A 13,964-nucleotide genomic window follows, 5' to 3' on the forward strand; every position below is an offset into this window, starting at 1 on the left:
TGTAGGGTTGGGTCTGTAGGGTCTGTAGGGTCTGTAGGGTTGGGTCTGTAGGGTTGGGTCTGTAGGGTAGGGTCTGTAGGGTCTGTAGGGTCTGTAGGGTCTGTAGGGTCTGTAGGGTCTGTAGGGTAGGGTCTGTAGGGTCTGTAGGGTCTGTAGGGTCTGTAGGGTCTGTAGGGTTGGGTCTGTAGGGTCTGTAGGGTCTGTAGGGTCTGTAGGGTCTGTAGGGTTGGGTCTGTAGGGTTGGGTCTGTAGGGTCTGTAGGGTCTGTAGGGTCTGTAGGGTCTGTAGGGTTGGGTCTGTAGGGTTGGGTCTGTAGGGTCTGTAGGGTCTGTAGGGTCTGTAGGGTCTGTAGGGTCTGTATGGGTCTGTAGGGTCTGTAGGGTCTGTAGGGTCTGTAGGGTCTGTAGGGTTGGGTCTGTAGGGTTGGGTCTGTAGGGTTGGGTCTGTAGGGTTGGGTCTGTAGGGTCTGTAGGGTCTGTAGGGTCTGTAGGGTCTGTAGGGTTGGGTCTGTAGGGTTGGGTCTGTAGGGTTGGGTCTGTAGGGTCTGTAGGGTCTGTAGGGTCTGTAGGGTCTGTAGGGTCTGTAGGGTCTGTAGGGTTGGGTCTGTAGGGTTGGGTCTGTAGGGTCTGTAGGGTCTGTAGGGTCTGTAGGGTCTGTAGGGTTGGGTCTGTAGGGTCTGTAGGGTCTGTAGGGTCTGTAGGGTCTGTAGGGTCTGTAGGGTCTGTAGGGTCTGTAGGGTCTGTAGGGTAGGGTCTGTAGGGTCTGTAGGGTCTGTAGGGTCTGTAGGGTCTGTAGGGTCTGTAGGGTCTGTAGGGTCTGTAGGGTCTGTAGGGTCTGTAGGGTTGGGTCTGTAGGGTCTGTAGGGTCTGTAGGGTCTGTAGGGTCTGTAGGGTCTGTAGGGTCTGTAGGGTCTGTAGGGTCTGTAGGGTCTGTAGGGTCTGTAGGGTCTGTAGGGTCTGTAGGGTCTGTAGGGTCTGTAGGGTCTGTAGGGTCTGTAGGGTCTGTAGGGTCTGTAGGGTCTGTAGGGTCTGTAGGGTCTGTAGGGTTGGGTCTGTAGGGTCTGTAGGGTCTGTAGGGTCTGTAGGGTCTGTTGGGTCTGTAGGGTCTGTAGGGTCTGTAGGGTCTGTAGGGTCTGTAGGGTCTTGGGTCTCTAGGGTCTAGGGTCTGTAGGGTCTGTAGGGTCTGTAGGGTCTGTAGGGTTGGGTCTGTAGGGTCTTGGGTCTGTAGGGTCTGTAGGGTCTGTAGGGTCTGTAGGGTCTGTAGGGTTGGGTCTGTAGGGTCTGTAGGGTCTGTAGGGTTGGGTCTGTAGGGTCTGTAGGGTCTGTAGGGTCTGTAGGGTCTGTAGGGTCTGTAGGGTCTGTAGGGTCTGTAGGGTCTGTAGGGTTGGGTCTGTAGGGTCTGTAGGGTCTGTAGGGTCTGTAGGGTCTGTAGGGTTGGGTCTATAGGGTCTGTAGGGTCTGTAGGGTCTGTAGGGTCTGTAGGGTCTATAGGGTCTGTAGGGTCTGTAGGGTCTGTAGGGTCTGTAGGGTCTGTAGGGTTGGGTCTGTAGGGTCTGTAGGGTCTGTAGGGTCTATAGGGTCTGTAGGGTCTGTAGGGTCTGTAGGGTCTGTAGGGTTGGGTCTGTAGGGTCTGTAGGGTTGGGTCTGTAGGGTCTGTAGGGTCTGTAGGGTCTGTAGGATGTGAAGTTATTTGTTGTTTTTGGAGCCTGATATATTTTTATTTACTTCATCTACAATGGTGAGGAGGAAGTGGACAGCAGCCAGCTGACACTTTTTAAATGGAGGACCTGAGGGGAGAGGTGCTGTGCACAGATAGGAAGGAGTGTGTGTGTGTGTTTTCAAAGTCAAATCAAATCAAACTTTATTTGCCACATGCACCGAATACAACATGTGTAGACCTTACCGTGAAATCCTTACTTACGAGCCCTTAACCAACAATGCACTTCAAGAAGAGTTAAGAAAATATTTACCAAATAAACTAAAGTAAAAAATAATACCAAGCAACACAATAAAATAACGAGGCACCGAGTCAATGTAGAGGCTATATACAGGGGGTACCGATACAGAGTCAATGTGGAGGCTATATACAGGGGGTACCGATACAGAGTCAATGTGGAGGCTATATACAGGGGGTACCGATACAGAGTCAATGTGGAGGCTATATACAGGGGGTACCGATACCGAGTCAATGTGGAGGCTATATACAGGGGGTACCGATACCGAGTCAATGTGGAGGCTATATACAGGGGGTACCAATACCGAGTCAATGTAGAGGCTATATACAGGGGGTACCGATACCGAGTCAATGTGGAGGCTATATACAGGGGGTACCGATACCGAGTCAATGTGGAGGCTTTATAAAGGAGGTACCGATACCAAGTCAATGTGGAGGCTATATACAGGGGGTACCGATACCGAGTCAATGTGGAGGCTTTATACAGGAGGTACCGGTACCGAGTCAATGTGGAGGCTTTATACAGGAGGTACCGGTACCGAGTCAGTGTGGATGCTATATACAGGGGGTACCGATACCGAGTCAATGTGGAGGCTATATACAGGAGGTACCGATACCGAGTCAATGTGGAGGCTATATACAGGGGGTACCGATACCGAGTCAATGTGGAGGCTATATACAGGGGGTACCGATACCGAGTCAATGTGGAGGCTATATACAGGGGGTACCGATACCGAGTCAATGTGGAGGCTATATACAGGGGGTACCGATACCGAGTCAATGTGGAGGCTATATACAGGGGTACCGATACCGAGTCAATGTGGAGGCTATATACAGGGGTACCGATACCGAGTCAATGTGGAGGATATATACAGGGGTACCGATACCGAGTCAATGTGGAGGCTATATACAGGGGGTACCGATACCGAGTCAATGTGGAGGCTATATACAGGGGGTACCGATACCGAGTCAATGTGGAGTCTATATACAGGGGGTACCGATACCGAGTCAATGTGGAGGCTATATACAGGGGGTACCGATACCGAGTCAATGTGGAGGCTATATACAGGGGGTACCGATACCGAGTCAATGTGGAGGCTATATACAGGAGGTACCGGTACCGAGTCAATGTGGAGGCTATATACAGGAGGTACCGATACCGAGTCAATGTGGAGGCTATATACAGGGCGTACCGATACCGAGTCAATGTGGAGGCTATATACAGGGGGTACCGATACCGAGTCAATGTGGAGGCTATATACAGGGGGTACCGATACCGAGTCAATGTGGAGGCTATATACAGGGGGTACCGATACCGAGTCAATGTGGAGGCTATATACAGGGGGTACCGATACCGAGTCAATGTGGAGGCTATATACAGGAGGTACCGGTACCGAGTCAGTGTGTAGAGGTACAGGTTAGTTGAGGTCATTTGTACATGTACATAGGGACCGGTGAAACATAGATAATAAACAGGGGGGGGGGCAATGTAATAGTTCAGTGGCCATTTGATTAATTGTTCAGCAGTCTTATTGCTTCGGGGTAGAAGCTGTTAAGGAGCCTTTTGGTCCTAGACTTGGCGCTCTGGTACCGCTTTCCGTGCTGTAGAGGAGGAAACAGTCTATAAGAGAGAGAAAGAGAGAGAGAAAGAAAGACAGACAGACAGACAGACAGACAGACAGACAGACAGACAGACAGACAGACAGACAGACAGAGACAGACAGACAGACAGACAGACAGACAGACAGACAGACAGACAGACAGAGACAGACAGACAGACAGACAGACAGACAGACAGACAGACAGACAGACAGACAGACAGACAGACAGACAGACAGACAGACAGACAGACAGACAGACAGACAGAGAGGTTAGACAGACAGACAGACAGACAGACAGACAGACAGACAGACAGACAGACAGACAGACAGACAGACAGACAGACAGACAGACAGACAGACAGACAGACAGACAGACAGACAGACAGACAGACAGACAGACAGACAGACAGACAGACAGACAGACAGACAGACAGACAGACAGACAGACAGAGAGAGAGAGAGAGGTTAGAGTATATCATTCCTCCTGAGAAGCAGTGTTCTTGCCAGCCAGTGTTAGAGCTTTATCTCCCTCATAGATAATTGAATGTCCCCCAAAAGTATTTTCCTCCCAGCAGAGAAGAGTGGAGAAGTTGAAGGTGATTGCAGGGTAATGGAGAAATACGTTATTCAGTTGAAGGTGACTGTAGGGTAATGGAGAAATACATTATTAAGTTGAAGGTGACTGCAGGGTAATGGAGAAATACATTATTAAGTTGAAGGTGACTGCAGGGTAATGGAGAAATACATTATTAAGTTGAAGGTGACTGTAGGGTAATGGAGAAATACATTATTAAGTTGAAGGTGACTGTAGGGTAATGGAGAAATACATTATTAAGTTGAAGGTGACTGCAGGGTAATGGAGAAATACGTTATTCAGTTGAAGGTGACTGCAGGGTAATGGAGAAATACATTATTAAGTTGAAGGTGACTGTAGGGTAATGGAGAAATACATTATTAAGTTGAAGGTGACTGCAGGGTAATGGAGAAATACGTTATTCAGTTGAAGGTGACTGCAGGGTAATGGAGAAATACATTATTAAGTTGAAGGTGACTGTAGGGTAATGGAGAAATACATTATTAAGTTGAAGGTGACTGCAGGGTAATGGAGAAATACGTTATTAAGTTGAAGGTGACTGCAGGGTAATGGAGAAATACGTTATTCAGTTGAAGGTGACTGCAGGGTAATGGAGAAATACGTTATTAAGTTGAAGGTGACTGCAGGGTAATGGAGAAATACATTATTAAGTTGAAGGTGACTGCAGGGTAATGGAGAAATACATGCTATAATTGTAATTTGGATGATGTTTTACAGTCCTGCGGGGCCTATGGGAGGTATTGAGGGTTAATGACGACAAACACCTGTAGCCATCTGGGTCTTCTCAGAATCAGGGATGCCTCCCAAATGGTATGTACTACTTCTGACCAGGTTCCATAGGGCTGTGGTCAAAAGTAGTGTACTACATAGTAAATAGAGTGCTGTTTGGGTCACAGCCTTGGACCACTCTCCTGTAGACCTCTGCCACTGCTGTATGCCACTGTTAGTTGTGTACTGTGAAGGATACAGAGAGGAACCAAAACGACATTGGGAAGGGTAGCAGAGAAGGGGCGGTCAGGGGTTGAACCAGCCAATTATGCTAGCTAGAGCAAGGAAGGCTACATAGATTAGTTTATTCTGGCCATGTAATCTTACCTTCAGCTGTACATTAGCCTGTGTCTTAAATGGCACCCTATCCCCTATATAGTGCACTACTTTTGACAAGGGCTCTGGTCAAAAGTAGTGCACTATATAGTGAATAGAGTAGTGTTCCATGTTGGATACATTCTTAGAATGTCCTTCTATTCATTCTCTACTACTGTTCTAATAGCGGAAAAAGTTCACAAACACCAGAGCACTATTTCACTGTCTCAATGCCACAAACAACATCAAGCCAGCCATTCGCTAATGGGCAATATGTTTTACTGAGTCTGAAAAGACATATCAGAGCATCAAGGGGACATGTTAGAGGGGGAAAGAAATATGTCTATGGGAAGATGTAGGGATAGACAATGACTGCAGCCCCACCAGGAAACAGGCTTAATGGACAGAGTGGTTCTGATGATACAAGTAAATGTGGCTGTTCTACTGCTTTGGTTTTGGTACAATCACAACCAGATGGGACCAGTGTGAGCCAATCAGAATCAGAAAGAACCAGTTTAAGCCAATCAGAACCCGATATAACCAGTCTGAGCTGATCAGAGTTAGGTAGAAACAGTGTGAGGTGATCAGAATCATATAGAACCAGCCTGAGCCAATCAGAATCAGGTAGAACCAGCCTGAGCCAATCAGAGAAAGATGGAACCAGCCTAAGATTATCAGCGTCAGACAGAACCAGTCTGAGCCAATCAGAGCCAGATAGAACCAGTCTGAGCCAATCAGAGCCAGATAGAACCAGTTGTCTAGCAGCTTATATTTAGACCTGAAGACTGTTAACTCTGCTATGGATTTTCTGTCTCTAGTAGGATCCATGGTGGGCGTGATACTATTGGTTGATGCCTGTGAAGAAAATAGCACAGTATTGAGTTGATAGGACTTAAAAACTGTGAAAAGGAGAAAAGTGGAAAGGCCTCTGAGGAAACTAAGGTTTTGATGAATGCTGTAGCGACTTGTGTAAATGATCGGATAGTGATAATATAATCCCACTGAGCTAAAGCCTAGGTATAATCTCTGGGAGTTAACGTGGGACTTCAGACAAGGTACCTCATCACTCTGAGCATGTGGTCTCATCTTAAATGCAGCATGAACACATGTTGGCCCTTTTTAATACTCAAGACCAACATGATACTGAATTCCCAATGAACAAACTGTTTAATTGATGGCATAACACCAGATAACCAGATATATGTACTATTGTGTGTAGTGTATCATTACTGGCCTGTCTGTGGTCCTCACACTCACACCTACAGACATGAACATTCTCAAACATTAACATAAACAAACACACACACACACGTACACACACACACGGATCAATGATGTAACACACGCACACACACACACGGATCAATGATGTACCACACACACACACACACACACACGGATCAATGATGTACCACACACACACACGCACACGCACACACACACGCGCACATGCACACACACACGCACACGCACACACACACGCACACACACACGGATCAATGATGTACCACACACACACAAACACACATGCAAACATTGCTGCACTGGCTATTACCATCTAGTTACATCTCCACCCACTATATTTACATGCATGGCAGAAAGGGGACAGATCTATTGAGCTGCGGCAACTATGTGACTTGATTTCTCATCACTGGCGTATAGGGGTATGAGCATGCATGACAACCAATGATGAGCCTCTTACCAGTGGTTGAATTAGTTTGATAAGCCTCCTGAATATCCTGTTTGTGGTTGGGAACCAATCACACCGCAGACCAGGGGAACATTATGGCTGGAAATCAAATAGTTCACTTCAGTGTGCAAAGCTGTCATCAAGGCAATGGGGGGCTATTTGAAGAATCTCAAATATAAAATATATTTTGATTTGTTGAACACTTTTTTGGTTGCATGATTCCCTATGTACTATTTCACCATTTTGATGTCTTCACTATTATTCTTAATTTTTTTTAACTAAAGAAAAACTCTTGAATGAGTAGGTGTGTCCCAGCTTTTGACCGGTAGTGTACGTTCATTAAAGCCGGTAATTAGCTGACAATTAGTCCTCAAGTTCACTCATATAATTAAGGAATTCACTTCTGTAATGAGTGTATTTTTCCTAAACACAGAACCATTGTCACCAAGCAGGGAATGGTTTGAGGGCTTGAGAATGTAACTCTCCTTCCGTGGCCTCCAACTGCTCTTTAACCAATCGCTGCCCACCAGATACCTTGGTGTCTGGTTAGACTATAAACTCTCCTTCCGTGGCCTCCAACTGCTCTTAAATGCAAGTAAAACTAAATGCATGCTCTTTAACCAATCGCTGCCCGCACCTGCCCACCCGTCCAGCATCACTACTCTGGACTGTTCTGACTTGTGGACAACTACAAATACCTAGGTGTCTGGTTAGACTATAAACTCTCCTTCCAGACTCACATCAAAAGATTTCCAATCCAAAGTTAATTCTAGAATTGGCTTCCTATATCGCAACAAAGCATCCTTCACTCATGCTGCCAAACATACCCTCGTAAAACTTACTTTCCTACCGATTCTTAACTTCGGCGATGTCATTTACAAAATAGCCTCCAACACTCTCCTCAGCAAATTGGATGCAGTCTATCACAGTGCCATCCGTTTTGTCACCAAAGCACCATATACCACCCACCATTACGACCTGTACGCTCTCGTTGGCTGGCCCTCGCTTCATATTCGTCGCCAAACCCACTGGCTCCACGTCATCTACAAGACCCTGCTAGGTAAAGCCCCGCCTTATCTCAGCTTACTAGTCACCATAGCAGCACCCACCCGTAGCACGCGCTCCAGCAGGTATATCTCACTGGTCACCCCCAAAGCCAATTCCTACTTTGGCCGCCTTTCCTTCCAGTTCTCTGCTGCCAATGACTGGAACGAACTGCAAAAATCACTGAAGCTAGAGACTCGTATCTCCCTCACTAAATTTAAGCACCAGCTGTAAGAGCAGCTCACAGATCACTGCACCTGTACATAGCCCATCTGTAAATAGCCCATCCAACTACCTCATCCCCCATACTGTTATTTATTTTGCTCCTTTGCATCCCAGTATCTCTACCAGCACACTCATCTTCTGCACATCTATCACTCCCAGTGTTTAATTGCTATATTGTAATTGTTCTGCCACTTTGGCCTATTCATTGCCTTACCTCCCTTATTTTACCTAATTTGCACACACTGTATATATACTTTTTCTATTGTGTTATTGACTGTATGTTTGTTTTACTCCATGTGTAACTCTGTGTTGTTGTTTGTGTCGCACTGCTATGCTTTATCTTGGCCAGGTCACAGTTGTAAATGAGAACTTGTTTTCAACTTGCCTACCTGGTTAAATAAAGGTGGAGAAAAACAATAGATATGATCACATGGAATTAGGAGGAAATGTTTTTTATAGGTCAAATCAGCGTGTTTTAGAGTTTAGGCTTTTATGTTGATTTCTGCCTTGGTAATTAGCGTCTGCTTCTGCTAATGAAGTAATTCTAATGGAATGATCCAGTCCATCTGGCACGATATTCCCTAGTGCACTACCCTTATGGCTCTGGTTAAAAGTAGTACACTATATAGGGAATAGGGTCCCATTTGAGACACAGTCCCTGAAAATAATGTCCCTTTCATCCTTTTAAACACGGCACAGCAGCTCTGTTTGAACACAGCTGTACACACAACACATTTGCAGAGTAACATGAGGAATAAACCATTCTTATTGTATAAAGCTGTTGCTTCTGTAATTTAGGTTATTATGCCATTCCTTTCATCAGATAAAATGGGAGTGTGGAGACAACTTCTGTTGATTCCAATCCCATTTGGTGTAGTTAAGGTGTGTTTTTGTTAACAGATAATGAAACAAGGTCCCCTCCGACCTTGTACAATCCAAACTACATCACTATTTTACAGTATTTTTGTAATATTTTATATAACATCACTTAGGACCCGGTGCTTCGTGCAGGTCAGGAATTAGGGTTTGGTGCAGGTCAGGGATTAGGGATTGGTGCAGGTCAGGGATTAGGGTTTGGTGCAGGTCAGGGATTAGGGTTTGGTGCAGGTCAGGGATTAGGGTTTGGTGCAGGTCAGGGATTAGGGTTTGGTGTAGGTCAGGGATTAAGGTTTGGTGCAGGTCATGGATTAGGGTTTGGTGCAGATCAGGGAGTAGATTTTGGTGCAGGTCAGGGATTAGGGTTTTGTGCAGGTCAGGGATTAGGGTTTGGTGCAGGTCAGGGATTAGGATTTGGTGCAGTTCAGGGATTAAGGTTTGGTGCAGGTCAGGGATTAAGGTTTGGTGCAGGTCAGGGATTAAGGTTTGGTGCAGGTCAGGGATTAAGGATTGGTGCAGGTCAGAGATTAAGGTTTGGTGCAGGTCAGGGATTAAGGTTTGGTGCAGGTCAGAGATTAAGGTTTGGTGCAGGTCAGGGATTAGGGTTTGGTGCAGTTCAGGGATTAGGGTTTGGTGCAGGTCAGGGATTATGGTTTGGTGCTGGTCAGGGATTAAGGTTTGGTGCAGGTCAGGGATTAAGGTTTGGTGCAGGTCAGGGATTAAGGTTTGATGCAGGTCAGGGATTAGGGCTTGGTGCAGGTCGGGGATTACGGCTTGGTGCAGGTCAGGGATTGAGGTTTGGTGCAGGTCAAGGATTAAGGTTTGGTGAAGGTCAGGGATTAAGGTTTGATGCAGGTCAGTGATTAAGACTTGGTGCAGGTCAGGGATTAAGGTTTGGTGCAGGTCAGGGATTAAGGTTTGGTGCAGGTCAGGGATTAAGGTTTGGTGCAGGTCAGAGATTAAGGTTTGGTGCAGGTCAGGGATTAAGGTTTGGTGCAGGTCAAGGATTAGGGGTTGGTGCAGGTCAGGGATTAGGGTTTGGTGCAGGTGAGGGATTAAGGTTTGGTGCAGGTCAGGGATTAAGGTTTGGTGCAGGTCAGGGATTAAGGCTTGGTGCAGGTCAGGGATTAGGGCTTGGTGCAGGTCAGGGATTAAGGTTTGGTACAGGTCATGGATTATGGTTTGGTGCAGGTCAGGGATTAAGGCTTGGTGCAGGTCAGGGATTAAGGCCTGGTGCAGGTCAGGGACTAAGGCTTGGTGCAGGTCAGGATTAAGGCTTGGTGCAGGTCAGGTATTAAGTCTTGGTGCAGGTCAGGGATTAAGGCTTGGTGCAGGTCAGGGATTAAGGTTTGGTGCAGGTCAGGGATTAAGCTTTGATGCAGGTCAGTGATTAAGACTTGGTGCAGGTCAGGGATTAAGGTTTGGTGCAGGTCAGGGATTAAGGTTTGGTGCAGGTCAGGGATTAAGGCTTGGTGGAGGTCAGAGATTAAGGTCTGGTGCAGGTCAGAGATTAAGGTTTGGTGCAGGTCAGAGATTAAGGTTTGGTGCAGGTCAGGATTAAGGTTTGGTGCAGGTCAGAGATTAAGGTTTGATGCAGGTCAGCGATTAAGGTTTGGTGCAGGTCAGGGATTAAGGCTTGGTGCAGGTCAGGGATTAGGGCTTGGTGCAGGTCAAGGATTAAGGTTTGGTGCAGGTCAGGGATTAAGGCGTGGTGCAGGTCGGGATTAGGGCTTGGTGCAGGTCAGGGATTAGGGCTTGGTGCAGGTCAGTGATTAAGGCTTGGTGCAGCTCAGGGATTAAGGCTTGGTGTAGGTCAGGGATTAATGCTTGGTGCAGGTCAGAGATTAGGGCTTGGTGCAGGTCGGGGATTACGGCTTGGTGCAGGTCAGGGATTAAGGTTTGGTGCAGGTCAAGGATTAAGGTTTGGTGAAGGTCAGGGATTAAGGTTTGATGCAGGTCAGTGATTAAGACTTGGTGCAGGTCAGGGATTAAGGCGTGGTGCAGGTCGGGATTAGGGCTTGGTGCAGGTCAGGGATTAAGGCTTGGCGCAGGTCAGTGATTAAGGCTTGGCGCAGCTCAGGAATTAAGGCTTGGTGCAGGTCAGAGATTAAGGTTTGATGCAGGTCAGGGATTAAGGTTTGGTGCAGGTCAGGGATTAGGTTTTGGTGCAGGATTAAGGTTTGGTGCAGGTCAGAGATTAAGGTTTGGTGCAGGTCAGGGATTAAGGTTTGGTGCAGATCAGGGATTACGGTTTGGTGCAGGTCAGGGATTAAGGCTTGGTGCAGGTCAAGGATTAAGGTTTGGTGCAGGTCAGGGACTAAGGCTTGGTGCAGGTCATGGATTAAGGTTTGGTGCAGGTCAGGGATTAGGTTTTGGTGCAGGTCATTGATTAAGGTTTGGTGCAGGTCAGGGATTAAGGCTTGGTGCAGGTCAGGGATTAAGGTTTAGTGCAGGTCAGGGATTAAGGTCTGGTGCAGGTCAGAGATTAAGGTTTGGTGCAGGTCAGAGATTAAGTTCTGGTGCATGACAAGGATTAAGGTTTGGTGCAGGTCAGAGATTAAGGTTTGGTGCAGGTCAGAGATTAAGGTTTGGTGCAGGTCAAGGATTAAGGTTTTTGCAGTTCAAGGATTAAGGTTTGGTGCAGGTCAAGGATTAAGGTTTGGTGCAGGTCAGAGATTAAGGTTTGGTGCAGGTCAAGGATGTAGGTTTGATGCAGGTCAAGGATTAAGGTTTGGTGCAGGTCAGAGATTAAGGTTTGGTGCAGGTCAGAGATTAAAGTTTGGTGCAGGTCAAGGATTAAGGTTTGGTGCAGATCAGAGATTAAGGTTTGGTGCAGGTCACGGATTAAGGTTTGGTGCAGGTCAAGGGTTTAAGGTTTGGTGCAGGTCAGAGATTCAGGTTTGGTGCAGGTCAGGGATTAAGGTCTGGTGCAGGTCAGGGATTAAGGTCTGGTGCAGGTCAGGGATTAAGGTCTGGTGCAGGTCAGAGATTAGGACTTTACCTCATAAATCATACACAAAGACAACTAAAACTCAATAGGTTTCTCTCTCTCCAATTCTCCTTTCCTCCGGTCCCCTATGTGTGAATGACAATCCTTCTTTTGTAACTGGGGGTAAAATGTGCCTGACAGGCACCATAATCATCCATGTTCTCTCTCTGAGAGAAAAGCAGAGGCAGGCAGGTTATTGATAAGGTACTTTCTCCTCTAATTCCCACCACAGCCATTTACAGTCCCTGGAAGTCAATGGGAGGCTTCTGTATTACATGAAAGGCCATGTTTTGGGGCCAGAGTGCTGTTTGTTAGTCTACAAACCTTTCATCTCGACAGCTCCCTAGAGCACAATTGCTTTGGAATAAAAAGTGACCCTCCTCTCTGCCCTTTTCTCTTGTTTACACTCTCTATCAAGTGTCTGCCTGCCTGCCTGCCTGCCTGCCTGCCTGCCTGCCTGCCTGCCTGCCTGCCCGCCCGCCCGCCCGCCCGCCCGCCCGCCCGCGTGCGTGCGTGTGTGTGTGTGTGTGCGTGTGCGTGTGCGTGTGCGTGTGCGTGTGCGTGTGCGTGTGCGTGTGCCTGTGCCTGTGCCTGTGCCTGTGCCTGTGCCTGTGCCTGTGCCTGTGCGTGTGCCTGCGTGTGTGTGTGTGTGTGTGTGTGCCTGCGTGTGTGCGTGCGTGTGTGCGTCACACAAATTAGCCATATCCTCTGTGTGATTAGCATGGCAGTCATTAGTGTGTAGAATGCACAGTCAGCTAGGAGTGAATCCCTAGTAAATTTGATCACCCTGTTACAGGAGAACTTTCCTACATGAAGGAAATGTGAAAATGGCAGTGTGTTTGATGTTTATAAAGGCTTCTGAAGTACAGCACAAGTCAACAGTTTGGAAACACCTACTGATTCAATGGTTTTTCTTTATTTTTTACTATTTTCTACATTGTAGAATAATAGTGAAGACGTCAAAACTATGAAATAACACATATGGAATCATGTAGTAACCAAAAAACGTCTTTAAAAAAATCTAAATATATTTCATATTTGAGATTTTTCAAAGTAGCCACCCTTTGACTTGATGACAGCTTTAAACACTCTTGGCATTCTCTCAACCAGCTTCATGAGGAATGCTTTTCCAACAGTCTTGACGGAGTTCCCACATATGCTGAGCACTTGTTGGCTGCTTTTCCTTCACTCCGTGGTCCAACTCATCCAAAACCATCTCAATTGGGTTGAGGTCAGGTGATTGTGGAGGCCAGGTCATCTGATGCAGCACTTCATCACTCCCCTTCTTGGTCAAATAGCCCTTACACAGCATGGAGGTGTGTTGGGTCACTGTCCTGTTGAAAAATGATAGTCCCACTAAGCACAAACCAAATGTGATGGTGTTACGCTGTAGAATGCGTTCACCTACTCTGCGTCTCACAAAGACATGGCGGTTGGAACCCAAAATCTCATTTGGACTCATCAGACCAAAGGGCCACCGGTCTAATGTCAATTGCTCCTGTTTCTTGGCCCAAGCAAGTCTCTTCTTCTTATTGGTGTCCTTTTAGTAGTGGTTTCTGTTATGCAGGTGAGTGAGGACCCAAAAGCGATATAACGGAAACAGAGTCTTTTAATGTCCAAACAGGGAAAACATAAATCCTCAATCATTACAGGGGAAGTCCAAACAGGGAAAACACAAATCCTCTAGTTTAACAGGAGAGTCCCCCTTCTAGTTGTTGAGGAGAGTTGCAGGGCTAGCGGCAACAGACTGCAGGTCCCTTCGGGTAGGCGCGGGCCGTAGAGGATAGAGACACCTGCTCACACGTAGTATCTGATGACGAGGCAGAATACAACTGGACGGAACAAAAGCAAAGCAAACAGCAAACAAGAATCCGACAAGGACAGAAGCAGAAACAGAGAGAGAAATAG

This window comes from Oncorhynchus gorbuscha, linkage group LG23 (genome assembly GCF_021184085.1).
Source record: "Oncorhynchus gorbuscha isolate QuinsamMale2020 ecotype Even-year linkage group LG23, OgorEven_v1.0, whole genome shotgun sequence".
Classification (NCBI taxonomy): Eukaryota; Metazoa; Chordata; class Actinopteri; order Salmoniformes; family Salmonidae; genus Oncorhynchus; species Oncorhynchus gorbuscha.